Below are 17,559 nucleotides of genomic sequence, written 5' to 3' on the forward strand. Positions count from 1 at the left end.
TTTTATGAGCCAAAGAAGTGAACTGTATATTTAACTCCCATAGACAACTGGGACAGGAACAGTGATCCTGCTGGTGGCTCAGGGTTCCAGCTGTGTATTCAGGGAATTCAGACCATTGTGCTGAAAATACAATGTCAAACTAAAGATTCAATATCCCGGTGGTGCTCCTGTCTCTTCAGACAAGAAATTAAGTCCCTCCTTCTAGGGATCCCATCATTCTCTCCTGCAGTAGATTCAGCCTTTCCTTTTTTTGGGTCTAGTCATTCCTGCAGGAGACTCAGACCCTCTTGAAGGGAATTCTGTCTCCAGATAGGGATGCAGTCCCTCCTTCTAGGGAATTAACTCTCCTAATATTCACACAGAGAATCTCTTATCACCTGGAGACAGCATTTTTCTGCACTTAAACTCTGACTGGTAATGGTAACCAAATATCTAGGAATTATAAAGTGTCAATTTCTAAATTCCTTCAGTTCAATTATGAAAATCTCTGTAGTATTTTGATAAAATTTACTTAATTCCTACATTTCAAACAATAACATCAACTCTAGTTATAAGTGCAGTATGAGTTTGAACAAATTTATTTCAAAGTATTTTTTATTTTGTTTTAGAGATTGTGGTCTACATGGAACTTTCTCCCTACTTTTACTTTTGTTTATTACTAGGAGACAAAAAATGCTTTCTTTTGAGGAACCCAGGGAGGGCACGAGGCACATGAGCCCTGGAGCTCAGGAGATGTGGGCAACCTGGCTTGGCCCTAGGTCACCGCAGGAGTCCCCGGCTGAGGCGGCCACTGTGGCAGGCGTTGAGGGCATGGTGGCTCCGGGTGGTGAGGGTCTCTCCACCCCAGGCCGCGCTCATGGACAGCCCCCCCCTCCGGCCTCTCCCCTCGAGCGCACAGTATCTGGCAGGCATCCTAGAACTTTACAGAGAAGATGCTCCGAGACACCCTGAAATCTTGGAATGACCACCAGTCAGACCTCTGTAGCAGCGACCAGGAGGAGGAGAGGAGATGGTCTTCGGTGAAAACAAGGACGAACTGGAAGAGATGATGGACCTAAGTGACCTGCCCACCTCACTTTTTGCTTGCAGTGTCCACGAAGCAGTGTTTGAGGTCCAAGAGCAAAAGGAGAGGTTTGAGGCCCTGTTTTCCCTCTACGATGACCAGGTCACATTCCAGTTGTTCAAGAGCTTTCGCAGAGTAAGGATCAACTTCAGCAAGCCCGAGGCTGCGGCAAGAGAGCGGATAGAGCTCCACGAGAGTGAGTTCCACGGCTGGAAGCTGAAGCTTTACTTCGCACAGGGGAGAAATACGAACTGCACGCGGGAACTGAGTCCACCCCCAGTGTGGTGGTGCACGTCTGTGAGAGCGAGAAACTGAAGAGGAAGAAGACACAAAAAACCCAAAACAGAAAATCACGCAGACGCGGCGCCCGGAAGCTCCCACGCGGCACTGAGTGGGCGGCTGGACTGTGCACTCTAAGCTGCTGTGGTACCTGCCGCACCTGCCCTTCCCACTACTACAGCAGCGCCTGTCTAGGAGCACAGCCCAGGGATGCTGCTGCATCCATCAGGCAGTTGGGCCAGCCTCCCCAGGCCAGAACGTGGGGTGAAATAGCAGATTCGGCCAGCTGTTTGAAATTCTGAACAGTATTCTCAATGGCACTTTAAGTGACAAGGTTAGCCCTGACCATGTGGCACCTGTCTCCTCTCCCAGAAATATTAGTTCCCTTGAACCTGTAGAGCATTGGGTACCACAGGCCAGAACTAGAGTCACCCAGTGCATGCCATTGTTACAGATTTAAAAATTAGTCTTACGATTTCAGTACTTTGGTGTGGGTATTTTTGTACAGGTGTGGCAGTGTCTTAACTAATATATCGAGCAAAGGCTGAGTGTTGTTGAATAGACATGACTTTTTGTTGTTGTGGTTGCATGAGAAGAAACCTGAGATCCAAAATCATTTGTAGAAGTCATTTCTCTCAAGTATTTTTTCACTAGTTTTGAGGATGAAAGGCCAAATGACTAAGATTGTTAGATCCAGATATCGTGGGCAGATGTGCTCTTGGCTCTCCTGTCTGTCTGTCTGTCTGTCCTGCCTCTCTTGGCAGTCAGTGACAGTGATGTACAGGACTCTGCTCCCAGCTCAGCCCTTCCCAGCCTAGGCTCTGCTGGAGGAACCCAGCCTTTGCTAGTGGGATGTGTCACCGGGAAGCTTGGCTGAGGACTACAGAGTTGGAGCCTGTGCAGCACCTCTTCAGTTATTCTCTTGACCCTCCTAATGCTGGCCTGCTACTGCTTGAGGTTTCCTGTGCTGTGCGTGTAATCATGGACGTTAGTCGGTCTTAACTTTAGAAGATAATGATAAGACTTTGTGAAGACCGCTTTAAATTGGGAGAGCCAGTTTGCTTTTGTTTTCTTCAAAGACAGGGTTTCACTTTGTAGCTCCTGGACCTCAAGTCCTCTGTGATCCTCCTGCCTCAGCTTCCCAAGTGCTGGAATTAGAGGGGTGAGCACCATGCATTTCAAAGTTTTCCATTCAATTATTTCAGCTGTTCAGAAAGAAAAATCACCTGTCCTTTCCCCCAAGGATTAGGGAGAGTAATTATTCTTTTGGGGGTGTTGAGTTTGGTTGTTTGTGTGTTTGTTTGTTTGTTTGGTTGGTTTTGAGATAAGGTTTCACATTGTAGCTCATGCTAGCCTGTGACTCATTATGTAGCCCAAGTGGCCTTGAGGCCCAGACCACTCTCTTTCCCTAGGCTCTCGAGTGTTCGCATTGCAGGCATGGGCTTGTTGTAGTCCATGCTTCCTCCTTTAACAAACATTTCCACCTTTGCTTGCAGTTGGACCTCAGGTAGAATTGCTTCTTACAATTGAAGATGTGTTGTTGGGGCCTCCATAGGTCACTCAGCATCACTGGTCCCTTGCAGGCTTTCCTGCCTTTGAGTGCTGGGCTACAGGTACATCAGCTGCTCCACTCATCTGACTGTTCTTACACAGCAAGTATTCAGAGCTGGCTGGCCTAAGTGAAGGGGCTGGGCATAGAACAGAGAGGAACATAGCTGCAACTGCAAAGAAAAGAACGTAGAGAAATGAAGCCATGAGAGCCGTGTACTTTGGATGACATGTTAGGGCTGAGTCCTTTTGTGGTAGGATTGATTTCATGAGCATGCATGCATGAACTCACAGGCAAACACATGCACACAGGTGCATTGTCTGTCATCAAAACAGGGTCTCATGTAGTCCAGGTTAACCTCAAACTTGCTGTGTCCCAAGGATGACCCTGAACTCCTGCTCCTCTTGCCTCTGTCTCATAAGTGTTAGGACTGAGGGTGTGTGCCACCATAGTGACAAGAACAGGAGAGTGTCCCTTGCCTTCAGGTCCTGTCAAATGCTGAATTCTGCATTTGCCATTGGGAACCCTCCGTGCAGATTCAGTTGCAGATTAGGATTCCACCCGCACTGGTTTTTAGATCCAAGTCATCTGTCAGATAAAGTGAGTTTTGTTTTGAGGTGACAGCTCAGTGTGGCCCAGGTTGGTCTCAAACACCAGGCCTCAGTGGGTCTTCCCACTTGACTGGATGCAGGCACACACCACTATAATCCTGAGACTTTGGAGGCGAATGCAGTAGATCAAGAGTTCAAGGTCATCCTTGGCTTACAGTGCTTTGCAGTGCTGAGCTCGGCAGTTTGCTTCATTTGATTGTAAGTTAAACCCTAGCTGCCAGCAAGTGTGTTCTCAACAGTTGGGGAGTTTGTGTGTTCCCCGTTATACAGTACCTGTTCTCTCTAATTTTCTAAGTGATCATAACCCAGTTTTAAAATTTGTCTTGGCTTTCATTTTCTGCCCATCAATTAAAGAACATTTTTTTTTTAAGTCCAGAAGTTCAAATCTGCGTACTTGATGTTACCTTGGCCACTGGCAGTTGTGTTGCCACCTTATCTGGGTTCCATGGATAGTCACATTCGTGATACCTGTTAGAATTTACATGTTAGAATGTAAACAGTAGTGAGAGCAGAGCCAGGCTCAAAGGATGCATGGAGTTAACGGTTCTCTATAGAAAGTGTCCCTCTCCCACGGCTTAGAGAATCAAGTTCTATTCCAGACTAATGGTGGGCCTGGGCTTTATATTTTTATGTAAACTATTTTTAGACTCGAGGATTTGGTTTTCAGAGGAAAGCTTTCCGCATAATTAAACATGGAAGTGTCCTGGATTCTTTGATGCCTTGGGTTCACACCTACTTGTTTGCCTTCTTTTCTATGGAGCCCGAGACCTCACCTATCAGGTGAACACCTTCTGCCTCCCTCTGCATTCCCTAATACATCTGTCTTCAAGGAAACCGTTGTCTGGGTGTGGTGGCCCTGGCCTGTAATCTCAGCCTGCAGGAGACTGAGGCAGGAGGATTGAGAGAACAAGGCTAGCCTGGGCTACATGAGTCAAACCGTCTCAGAGTAAGGTATTTCCTTTTTCTTGGTGTGACAGTACAGAGCAACTGGGAAAATATTTACTTCTAGCCAAGAAGTCTGTATTCTGGATTCATTCTACACAAACTTAAGTACACAAAGAGAGTACGATGTATGAACCTTGAGCAACCACATGACAAATGACTGTTAGTGTTTCAAACTCCCCTCAGAGTGTGATCTCCAGAAAAGCCATCCCTCTCAGAGTGCCACTGTTTCCCTCAGTCTTGAGTAGAGTGCATAGGCAGGATTACCGTGTATTCAGCACAGTGACATATGCTGTCCTCTCAGCGCTTGGGAGGCAGAAGTACCAGGGCTTGGCAAGCTTAAGGCCAGCCTGGGCCATGTACCAAGACCCTGTCTAAAAACAAGGGGATTCCTGGGTGTACAGGTATCCCAGTGACAGATAACAGCGACTGTGCATCTTTGTCCATGGCTGGGAACATGCCATATTCCCTGTGGTTTCTGGTCAAGGCTAGAAGTGATCCCAGGTATGGTCAGCATGCAGACACCACCTACTCAATCGGGTTAGCGCTTTCTCTTGGAAACCTGCAGTTCTTAAAGTGGGTCCTGAGACCCTTGCAGGTCCCACGTGGCCTGGCCGGATGTGCGTTTATGACACAAGGGGGATTTCACTGTAGTATGCTCCCTGCACGTGTGGAAACTGGTCAGTGAGCCTCGTCCGTGTGTCCTGTGATTTCAGTATCGTTGATCTGATGGGCCATAGTTCATTATCAGCTTCAACTGTCCTGTATCCTGAGGCTTTCGAACATTCCTTGTCCTGTAAGGAGGTGACAGAGGCAGACTGTGACCTGGAAGACACTTGTGGTTACCTGTAACAAACGTTGATATTGAAACTAATAAAGAGTTGTTGTTTTTTTAAGTACAAAAAATGCTTTCTTTCTGTTGACAGAGCACGTATTCATTGGACTTGTTTCACCCACTATTTGTTGCAAAGCTTTTAGCAGATTCTTTAGGGTATTTTCTACTTATAATATGGTTCCAACTACAAGTAGACTGCATTGTTCTTTCTTTCTGATGAGATGACATGGATTCAGTGTTCTTCTCCAACTGACTGGACTATACAATTAGAACAATGCTGCACAGCAGTGCCAGAAAGACCTGGACTGCAAGCATTTCCAAAGTCTGGTCCAATTAGAATGGAGCATGGTGAGAAAGTTCAACCAGGTTTCCTCTGAACCTAGAAGTCTTTCTTCAGTGCCTTAGATTGGCCATGGTATAACCCAATTCATATGGGGAAATAGTAACTCCTATTCTCTCAGCAGGTGACAGGTGAAGACAGTGCCTTTAAGGTGATCAATTCAAGGTAGCCTTAAGGTTGGGTTCTCTTGTAATGTCACTGGTGTCCTTCTGAAGGGAACCCTGGAGACACAGACACTTGAAGGATACACAGAGAGCCCACAGAACACCATGGAGAAGCAAAAATTTACAGAACAAGGAAAACGGAATACTACCTAGATTAAGGGAAACAATTGGGGGCTCCGATTATATGCTGTGGGATACGATCGTGGGCTAAATTTTAGAATTTGCCTAAAGATTGAGAGTCCTCCTCCCAGGCTGGTGGGCCCTAACCTAGTTCTGCCTAATCCTCCCCCAAAACCACTAGCTCCCCCACCTCTGCCAGTCCCATTACTTCCCACTCAAGTCCCTGTCTATAGTGGTGTAACCCCTTATCAGGAGACCACCACACCTCTTCTTTTGAGAACAGGAGATCGTATGCTCACTGTGCTAGACAGGGCCTTCAGTGCGCTAAACCACACCAACCCAAATGTGACCCACTCATGTTGGCTCTGTTTTGCCTCTAGTTCTCCCTATGAAAAAGGCATAGCCCAGGTACGGTCTTACAATCAGACCTCAGATCATTCAGCCTGTTCCTGGGGAGATAGACATAAGTTGACCCTCTCCGCAGTTTCTGGAGAGGGCCTCTGCCTAGATAAGGTCCCCCAGGGAACATAGATCCCTCCGTAACCAGACCATCTCCACACTGTCCATGGATAAAGATCTATACTTAGCTCCCCGCTCTGATACTGTATGGGCCTCTAATACTGGGCTCACTCCTTGTATTTCTACTTCTATCTTTAATGCCTCCAGAGATTTCTGTGTCTTAGTCCAGCTAGTGCCCCGGGTTATTTACCATGAGGACAGTTCTTTTCTTGATGAGTTTGACCACCAGACTCGGTACAGAAGAGAGCCGGTCACCATGACATTGGCGGTCCTATTAGGTATAGGGGCTGCTGCTGGGGTAGGTACAGGCTCAGCAGCCCTGATTCAGATGCCTCATTACTATGATGAGCTTAGGGCAGCTATGAATGCAGATTTAAGTGCATTAAAACAATCTATCTCCAAGCTTGAAGAATCTCTAACTTCTTTGTCTGAGGTAGTGCTACAAAATAAAAGAGGATTAGATCTGCTTTTTCTAAAAGAAGGAGGGCTCTGCTTGGCCTTAAAAAAAGAATGTTGTTTTTATGTGAGTCACTCCGGGATAATTAGAGACTCTATGTCCAAACTCAGGGAGAGGCTAGATAAGGGCAGGAAAGAGCAAGAAATTCAAAAAGGATGGTTTAAAAGTTGGTTCGACAAAGCTCCCTGGTTTGCCGCCCTTGTGTCTACATTGGCAGGTCCCCTAATAAACTTGTTACTTTTGCTCACTTTTGGACCTTGTATTCTTAATAAGTTAGTGACTTTTATAAAAGACAGGGTTAGTGCTGTACAGGTAATGGTGCTCCGACAACAGTACCAGACTTTGCTGAAAGAAGAAGAGGTCGCTCTAAGATTAGAGCTACTCACAAGAAGTGGGAAAATAAAGAATAAAAAAAATACTGACTGCCCTGAAAACATGGGCCCCGGCCCCCAGCCAGATGGCCTAATTCCCAGGAACTTTTGGGAAAAATAACCACAAAATGTTTCAATGTCCCAGGTGCCTTGAAGTAAATATCTGCCCCTAGAGTTCCCCTATTTCCTCTCCGATCCTCCCCCTAGGTTGTGTTTTTGCCTTTATAAGCCTGCTGGAAAATAGGGTCATCATCAGACTCCTCTACCCCTGCGTGGTGTATGTGTCTCGACCTCAACATGCTGGTTTGTGTGCCATTAAAACCTCGTGTGTTTGCAGCAAGCTTGACTGTTGTGGCTTTCTGGGCTCGCTACCCCTAAGACTTGAGTGAGGGTCTCCCTTTGGGGGTCCAACACTACACCTTCCCAGAGCTCATGATCTGTACCTGCTTAATGGCCCCTGGACCTTCTTGACTAAGGTGAGGAAAGGAGACCCCAAACAGCCCTATCCTCTTCACCAGCGACACTGTCCTGCCAGGTGGAGGCAGCATCCACAGCCTGAGAAGTGGGGTGAGTGTTCTTTCCCATTGCATCCAAAAGGGTCTTGTTTGCATAGCCAGTGCCAGTATCTCTTGTGAAACTGAGCCATACTGCTAGGGAGATGCCTGTGTTGTTTACAGTACTGCTAACCTAGACTTGGGAAGAGGAACTAGAGACTTGTGATTTGGAGATCCTGCAATAGCCTGCTCTGGCTCTGTGGAGCCTAGGTTGGCTTTGCAGTCATAGAGCTCCCTCTAATGTTCAAGTCCCACCATGAAACATCCTCTAGAAAATAAGACAGGAGTCCAAGCAACTTCAGGGTTAACATTGACTCTGGTTTCTCTCAGACACTTTTGCTCCTGAGAATCCCAGGAGCTGAAAGCCAGGGACAGGAAGAATTGGATGTTCCCCATGCCCAGACTAGTGTCAGAGCTAGTTCCCCATCTCCTACCAGTGGGCAGACAAAACAGAATGATATGGTGGGAAGATGGATTGAGGGCCAAGAACTCCCTTGCCCTGACATGGACAAAGGTTGGTGGTGCTGGAATACTAGCAAGCCACTTTCAAGGATGGCTGACACAGAGAGGACAGCTGTACAGATCTTCCCTACACCACAATGTCCTGCAGGGGTGGATCTTCACCTGGCCAGTACAGGGATAGGAAGCTTTGGAACTTCATTCCATTGAGAGGAGTTAACTTCTTGAAAACCAGCAGCTCCACCAGTGTGCAGCCTCAGGTGTCGCTGTGTGAGGTAGTCATGAGCTGTCTGGATGACTAGGCAGACATACTGGTCACCTATGCGGTTGTCCTCTGCCTCCCCAACCTGCAGAGAGATATAGGAGTGTGCTGGTAGCCCTCCTGCATATGTGCTTTCAGTACTCCTACAGCCACAGAATCCAGCTCTACCCAGACAGTTCTAATTCTTGCATAGGCTATCTATCCTGGGCCTGATAGGCCATCCTGTTGGTTTGGCCTGTCTTAGCTCTCACAACACACTTCCCTGAAGTTTACATTGTGCTGATTCCTTCAACCATCCCAGCATTCAACAGCTCCATATCACACCCTACCTTAGAATCGCTGATAATCCCTGATACTTTAAGGTTTTTTCCAGGCTGGGCCAAGGGCTATTGAGTACCTCTGAAACATCCTAGATATTCTAGGCAGCCTTCATGCCTTGGTATATGACCTCTTTGGGTCCCCACTGGAACTAAGGGATGCTGGCCAGATATGAATTCTCTCCCCATTGTCTTCTTTTTGCACATATATATTTCAGAAATGGCTCTAGATATGGTCACCATACACTACCCTGGAAGCATCTGAGAATTTAAGGAGGGCCACCTTTCACTTAAACTTCTCCACTGACTGTCTGGGTTCCATCAGCTGACAGTTGTTCCACATTGATGGGCAAACTTATGCTTTTCAGCCATGACAGACTTAGCCATTACAGGCTTTAGGCTCTGCTCTGAAGGCACTACACATACCACAGGTAGTAGAGTCACGAACATTGTCCTCTACCTAGGTTTCACAGGGCCTCTAGTGTATTCTCTCTGGTGCCCTATAGTGGTGGGAACTCAAGTTTCATAGGTCCTGAGGTGTCTGGTATCAGCCCTTTATAATAAGAGGTAAAGAACAGTGGAAATAATATCCTGCCATTTTGCAGGTCCACCACTGGAGGGTGCAATGCTGCTATGCACCTAGTGAGCCACTCAAGTCCACTCACTAAGGCTCTGAGCCTGAAGCAGAGAAGCACTGCTAAACCCAGTGTTCCCAAGAACCTGGCTGTCCCTCCAGGACTGCCTGTAAAGGATTCTCCAGGACGCTGAGGACCCAATTTGGAAATCTTAGGTGGGCAGGGTGGGAGCCAAAAGGACTAAATGGAATCCTTAGCTGGGATGTGACCTCTGGCCCCTCATTGAGATTAGCATGACCCACAGATCTGCAAAGGTCTCTGGGTGGCTTCTTTAAAACGGGGGAGGAGAATATAGAGGATGAAGTGGAGACAAGTAAGCAGGGCCAAGACAGCATCACTGCCCATACACACTGCTGTGGGCCCATCCTATCCTGGGCCCTCTCCTGCCATAACTCTGAAGTAGGAAACAAATACCCCTCCTCATAGGACTGTCTGAGATGAGGACAGCTGGGGATCTGAACTGTCAGCCAGAAAGACATGAGCTGTCTGTGACATACACCAGTGTGCAGGGTCCCAGATGAGCCTATCTCCCTAGTGAGGACATTTCCTCCACAGAGACAAGGTTAGGAGAGGCAGAGTTTGCCTGCTCTTGAAAGCTGAGCTCTCCCTACCCCTGCAGACCCAGAAATGGTGCCTTCTCTGTGCCCATCTATAGTGAGTCCAGGGAGCACCCAGTGGCCACACTCATGTGATTTCATACTCTGGCAGATATACTATACTGTCACCCACAGAGTCTGGATTCAACTTCAGTGGCCAAGGCCAGCTGATTTTGTCTGGAAAAGACTCTGAGAAGGAGGCCACCCACAGTGTTAGTGACACACTTCTTATCCCTGAGTGGCCTTCAGTGTAGCCCTGAGTGGTCGTTCCAGACTGAGCCTAGGGATTCAGATTAGCACTGGCCAGGTCAGGTGATTTGCTACCTAGTCCGATAGCTCACCTCCACTCTAGTTCCATGTGTCCTGGATGCTGCAGCTGCTCCAGGAACCACTAGATGTCCTCCCACAGAACCTTGAGGTCCCTGTGGGCTCAATCACAGACTTCTCACATTATCTCTGCTGGGTGTTAAGCTTTATGTCTGTTGTGTGGGAGCTGCCAAGGCTTTTGGAGCAGAATGACAGGCAGTGGAGGAGATGCTGTGTGCTGTTCTTATTATCCTCATTACACAAGGAGTTCCTGCTGCTTGCTTCCAGGTCCAGGTTTAGCTCCAGCAGGTCACTGTATAGGATTCCTGATAGCTCTTCTTCTCTGTGTGAAAAGCAGCACAAGAGCTAGTGTTGGAGGAACATGAAGTACCCCTGCCCTGCATTCTGGGAGCCAGTGGTGATCAGTGCCCTGCCACTCTTGACATACATCGGGGCCTAGGCGCACAGAGGAACGCTACATCCTTGGAGAATGAGCTCTGCATTCCCATGACAGCTAGGCAACCATGAATAGACTGCAGGCTCCTAGCATCTCCTTGTGATGTCTCTTCAGGCTGTGACTCGCTTAGCTACAGAGCCATCCTCAGCAGCCCTGGTGGTCTGTCATGCAGGACAGGAGCAGATAAAAACAGAGCCCGTCAGTTGCTTCCGAGGTTGTATGGTCCTGGAATATGTACCTGGCATCCTTGAGGGCCTGCATGTAACATAGGCAGAGAGCTCTTCTTGATCATGGCTCACTCCCCCTCCTTTCTCTCTCCCTCTATTTTTCTCTCTGTCCCTCTGTCCGTCTGTCTCTGTGTCTTTCACACACACACACAAACACACACACACTCACTCATGCAGACCCACAGACATCTGTGCACACATATCCATGAAGACACATAAAAATATGTCTATACAGACCCATAGATACATGCACACACAAACATGCAGATACACACAAACACATATCCACGCAGACACTCTGCTATACACACATATGCACACATTCGACCATGAAACACACATACACACACACACACACACACTTACCCATGCAGACCCATAGACATCTGTGCACATATATCTATGCAGACACATATAAACATGTCTATACAGACACATAGATACATGCACAAACAAATGTCCATGCAGACACTCTACTATACAAACATATACACACATACAAGCATGAAACACACACAGAGACTCACACACAGATACACACACACACACACACATATACACTAGTATCAGTAGCACCAGTACAATAGGGCAGACTCAGGGCAGAGCTGTGTCCACCTTTTCTCTGAGTCAGTATAGTTTGTCCACATGTTTTTGGGTGTCACATCTTAACCATATAAGTACTTGTCATGATGTGTCTGTAACCATGAACTGGCAATCACTGAGCTTCCGGATAAGGGTGGGCATGTGTGCAGAGCACTGATGGGTCTCCTTTCAACAAGGATCCGCAAACCAGGAGGAAGAGGACCAGTTCTGTGTAGTGTCACATTCCTGACCTATTGTGGTTATCTTCCTGCTGCTGTTTAGAATAGGCCTAGGCTGTGCTGAAACCTGGTCCCATGTTCGCAGGTGCTCATAGAAGTGCACACTTGGATAAAGCACTACAGTGGAGGTGAGCCATAGGACCAGTTCTGTGGGTCATGCTAATCCGGATGAAGGGCCAGACAGAGGTCACATCCCAGGTAAGGACTCCATAGACCACTTGTGTCTACTTGCACCCTGCCCATGTAAGATTTCTAAATTGGATCCTCAGGGTCCTGGAGAATCCTGTACAAGCAGCCCTGGAGGTACAGCCAGGTTTGGGAACACTGGGTTTAACAGTGGTTCTCTGCTTCAGGCTCAGAGCTTTAGTGAGAGGGCTTGCTGAGTGTGGTTCACAAGGTTGAGAACAGTGTGGAGCCCTCCAGTGTTAGAAATACAGAATTGCAGGACATTATTTCCACCTTTCTTTACCTCTACCTTGTTCTAATGGGCTGTTACCAGATGCCCTGGAGACCTAAGAAACTTGAGTGCCCACCACCATAGAGACCCAGAGAGACTGAACCCATGGCCCTGCAAAACCTAGAGAGAGGACAGCATGGGCTCTGTGTTACTGGACTGGCTCTAGACTGGCATGAAGGCTGACTGACCAGGAAGGTTTCATGGTGCTGGATTCACAGAGAGTTAGGAACAGATAGAGACTGGGAGGAGAGAGTTTGAGAGTCAGTCACAGCAGAGTCCAGGCCCAGAGTGATGCCAGCCCATTTAATAAAGCTGCATATGCCCTCCAAAAGGGCTCTCAGCTCCAGGCAGTACTCTGAAGAACTGACCAAATAACAAGTCTAGTATGTGACTCTCCACCTGTGGTAAGTGTAGGGTCCTGAGACCAGAACTTAGTCTGTCATGGCTGAAAAGCATAAGTTTGCCCATCAACGTGGAGCAAATGTCAGATGATGGAACCCAGGCAGTCAGTGGAGAGGTTTGCTTAAGTTCAAAGTGGCCCTCCTTAAATTCTCACATGCTTCCAGGGTTATGTATGTTGACCACATCCAGGGCCATTCCTCAAAGAGGGAAGTACAAAAAGACAATAATGGGGAGAGAATCCTGGTCTGACTGGAATCCCTTAGGCCAGTGTGGAACCAAAAAGGTCATATACCAAGACATGGAGGATGCCTAGATCATCTAGTATCTTTCTGAGTCACTCAAGAGCCCACAGCCCAGCCTGGGAGAACACAATTGTATCAGGGATCATCAGGGATCCTAGGGAGGGTGGGATATGGAGATGATGCATGCTGGGGTGGTTGGAGGAAACAGCATGAGGTAACACAGAGGGAAGTGTGTTCTGACAGCTAAGACTGGGCATACCACCAGGAAGGCCTATCAGGCACACGACAGGTCTCCTATGTCAGACTTAGAAAGGTCTGAATAGAGCTGGAAGTCCTGGGATTGTAGAAACAACAAAAGTTCAGGATGAAAACTAACACCACACTGTTGTATCTCTGCAGAATGGGGAGGCAGAGAATGACCACATGGGTGATCAGTATGCCCTCAGCCTGTATGGACAATGTGTGTCTGCCAGTCATACAGACAGCTCCTGACTAGCTCACACAACGAGACCTGAGGTTGGACACTGGTAGAGCTGCTGGTTCCTCCAGAGAGTAACTCCGCTCCATGGAATGAAGTTCCTAAGCTTCCTCTCTCTGTACTGGCCAGGTGAAGACCCACCCCTGCAAGACATTGTGGTGTAGGCAAGAGCTGTACAGCTGTCCCGTCTATGCCAGCCAGCATTGAAGGTGGCTTACTAGCATTCAAGCACCACCAGCCTTTAGCCATGTCTGGACAAGGCAGTTTTGACCCTCAATCCTTCTGCCCACCATATCAGTCTCCTTGGCCTACCCACTGGTAGGAGATGGGGAACAATCTCTGAGATTAGCCTGGGGCATGGGTCAGGTCCTATTCTTTTTGTCTCTGGCTCTAAGCTCCTAGGATTCTCAGGAGCAAAAGTATCTGAGAGAAACAAGTGTCAATGTAAGCCCTGAATCCACTTTGACTTCTGTCTGACCTTCTACAGAAGGTGTCATTGTGGGACTTGGGCATTAGAGGTAGCTCTATGACTGCAAAGCCAGTCTAGGCTCCACAGACCCAAAGCAGGCTACTGCAGGATCTCTAAATCACAAGTCTCTAGTTCCTCTTCCCATGTCTAACTTAGAATTACTGTAAACAACACAAAGATCTCCCTAGCAACATGGCTCAGTTGCACAGGAGATGCTGTCACTTGCTATGCAAACAAGACCCCATTGGATGCAATGGGAGAGAACACTTAGCCTTCTCCTCAGTCTGTGGAGGCTGCCTCTACCTGGAAGGGCAGTGTTGCTGGTGCAGTGGTATAGGCCCACTTGGGGTCTCCTATCCTTGTCTTAGTCAAGGAGGTCCAGGAACCATTAAGCAGGTGCAGTTCATGGACTCAGGGAAGGAATAGGGTTGGTTACCTACCCATGGGGCCCTCAGGATTCCTTTATTGCCCAAGGTCCAAAGAAGTACTTCTTGATGTCACTTTACTTGGACAAGAGGAGGCTTGTATGTCACTACTGATCACAGTAATTGTGATCAAACCACGGACCCATTGGTGTGTGGGCCACATCTTGACATCCTTCTCACATTTGTGAGAGTGGAGCAGAAGATTGCCTGGATGGGTTGGGCACATTCTCCTCATATAGGCCATGATAGCCATGATAGCCTCCCCACAAAAAACTTTACAATGTGTCTGGAAAGACAAGAGCAAAGTCCACCATGTGTACCAGTCTACAGCACAGTTAATACATGGTGTAAGCTCTAGTGACCTACAAAGACACTGAGGACAGAACACAGCAGGGGACTGACAAAGCTGTAACTTTGCCAGAGGTGGTATGGCTTAGGCAAAAGAACAAGCATGGCTGTAGTAGTTCCTGAAAGCCTGGCTCTCTGTCACTGCTATTTTGGGGTTTCTTAGGAAATCAAATTGATGGAATCCTGGAACAGGTGAGTGAGCTAGGTGTTCCTATATGGCATGTGGTCACAGTGCTCAGACAAGGCCCCAAGGACATCTGGTAGGACAGCCAGACTCCTGTTGATGATAGAGGTCTCCTTCACTGCCAATCCAGTGACCCTAGACAGAGCTGGAAAGTATGGAAACCAGCCAAAGGTGAGCATGCCATTGGGACAGGAACCAGGCAGGCAGAGATGCCTCTTAGAAGGGACCCTGTGACTCTGCACAGTTTCTGGAAAAGCACCATGGCCTGATAGTTATTGAGTCCCCTGGTTGGTTAATAAATTCCTTTTAACTGTGGGTAGACACTCTGCTAGACACAGACCACAATCATGAAGGCCCATCAGAGGGTAAGAAAAATCTAACATGGCCTTCCATGCCAGTTTACAATCTGCCTCCACTGTGTTGGCTTTGCTGATGCTGGCATTCATGGAAGAGCAGATCTAGTCCAAACTCAGCTGCCCACTCGCTGCTGGCCAATCTATGAGTCCAAGGCCAGAGCTGTCCAACATGGACTGCAGAGTCCACTAGAATATTTTGCAGACATGAAGCACAGGGTGGCATGATCCACTAATTACCAGAACCTGCTTTCTCATGTAGGGAAGCTCGGCTGCACTTTAGGCCTGGGGTCAGGAGAGTAGAAAACAGAGGGTCACAAAGGTCTCCCAAGCCTCACACGTAGCTGAAAATCTATATACTCTTGGGACACCACTTCTCATTTTACTCAAAAATACAGAGAGATTAGGGTAACAGTCCTTGCCCCTTTGGGGGAAAACAAAATATGTTACATGGAAGAGGGTTGAGGCAGTGTCTGATCAGTACCCACCAAGCAAAATGATGCTGCTGAAAAGTACTTGTGCTGGTGTAAACTAAAAACTCACACAACATTTGTCTGCCCTATTTCAAGCAAACCTGATATTCTTGTTCAATAAGTTCTCAGAAACTCTGTATGGGCTCTTCTGCTCAAGGTAGCAATTTGTCCACCTTGCTATGTGTTTTCCCCAAGTGAACCTCTTAGAAACACTTTTCAAAACTTAACCAATGTACCCTCATTGTGCAAACAAAGCAAAACTCCCATGTGAAAGAAAGAAAGAAAGAAAGAAAGAAAGAAAGAAAGAAAGAAAGAAAGAAAGAAAGAAAAAAAGAAAGGAAGGAAGAAAGGAAGAAAGGAAGAAAGGAAGAAAGGAAGAAAGGAAGAAAGGAAGAAGAAAGGAAGAAAGGAAGAAAGGAAGAAAGGAAGAAAGGAAGAAAGGAAGAACGAACCACAATAGACCAGTAGTTTCAATAAATAAAGAACAGGCTTCTGCACATAGTCTGGGAATCCCTTAGTATACAACTGGGACTCTCTACGCACCATGAAGCAGTCATTCCCCAAGCCCTGACTACAGTGAGCACGTCTTGGAACAGACTGTTGCTAGTTAATAAACTATGGTGCCTTTACCAGTTTCTTCCCTTGCCGAAGTGTCACCATGGCAAGACAGATTATAACTCTCTATACTGCCTTTTCATGAGCTTGAGAACTAGCCTGCATTGGGACCTGCTCTGTCCAGGGTTCTGCACTTCTGCAGAAGGATATGGAGTCCCAGGGTAGCAGCTGTCCAGCATAGCATGTGAGGCCATGAACTGCCTGTGTTTAAGTCCGGGAGTGACTCTCATATGGTCGAGTACTGTATGACTTAGGTGGCTAACATCTAACCTCCTTCCCTGTATGTCACTGGCATTTCCAATTTGGGGATTGGCTTCATGGATGTGTTATATACTGGACAACTGGCAACCAGAGCTTGTGTTTCATTTAGGATGCATCTGTGTCCTATCTGTGTCCTATCAAAGTCAGAAAGTCCACCATCTTTTCTGACTTCCTTCCCTCCCTCTCCCCATCCAAAGCCTGGTATCACAAGGGCCTCCTTGATGTGGGCTCTAGACCATCAATGCTCACTGCATTGCTCACTTTGGTCCTCCAGGAATGGTCTACTATACAGGGAACTGTCCTGGCACAGGTGTGAGCTTACCTTCCTTACTGCCGGCAGAGAAAGCTGGGGTCACAGTAGCATTGATATTCAAGTGAGACCTGCAGAGTTCTTGGGCACCAGGGTGGGGTGTTGTACTCTGAGCTGCATGCCTCTATGAATGAGCCCCACAAACTCCATGGCACTGGTGACAGGCCTGGCAAAGGACAGCACCAGTCAGAAGAATCCCAGGTTGATCTGGCAAAAGGCAACTGCTCTGTGCTCAAGGGAACCTAAATGTACTCAGCTGACAGACAGCTCTCATATTATCCAAGGATGCTCAAGGAAGTAGGCTGGGGATGGTCAGAAAGTTAAGTGGTTAAGAGCCTGGCTGCTCGTCCAGAGGTCCTGAGTTCAATTCCAACCACCACATCATGGCAAACAATCTCTAATCTGATCTGATGGCCTCTTCTGGGACACAGGTATACATGCAGGTAGCGCACTCATATACATTAAATAAATGAATGAATAAATAAATAAAGCATTTAAAAATAAATAAATCGGGCTGGTGAGATGGCTCAGTGGGTAAGAGCACCCGACTGCTCTTCCGAAGGTCCAGAGTTCAGATCCCAGCAACCACATGGTGGCTCATAACCATCCACAATGAGATCTGGCGCCCTCTTCTGGAGTGTCTGAAGACAGCTACAGT

The 17,559-nt window shown here is 47.5% G+C and overlaps 1 long non-coding RNA gene and 1 pseudogene across 1 annotated transcript; one reads left to right on the forward strand and one right to left on the reverse strand.

Annotated features, from left to right (window-relative positions):
* The first annotated feature begins 932 nt into the window (after window positions 1–932).
* On the forward strand, window positions 933–1,480 carry LOC147000547 (calcipressin-3 pseudogene; annotated as a pseudogene).
* Window positions 1,481–2,884: 1,404 nt separating this feature from the next.
* Window positions 2,885–17,121, reverse strand: LOC147000548 (uncharacterized). Its single transcript, XR_015045939.1, has 3 exons — window positions 16,914–17,121; window positions 4,973–5,238; window positions 2,885–3,063 (listed from the first exon to the last, which is right to left on the reverse strand). It is a non-coding gene; the product is annotated as an uncharacterized LOC147000548 (long non-coding RNA).
* Window positions 17,122–17,559: the final 438 nt, after the last annotated feature.

Source organism: Mus caroli, unplaced genomic scaffold (genome assembly GCF_978045245.1).
Source record: "Mus caroli unplaced genomic scaffold, Mus_caroli_1 scaffold_18, whole genome shotgun sequence".
NCBI lineage: Eukaryota > Metazoa > Chordata > Mammalia > Rodentia > Muridae > Mus > Mus caroli.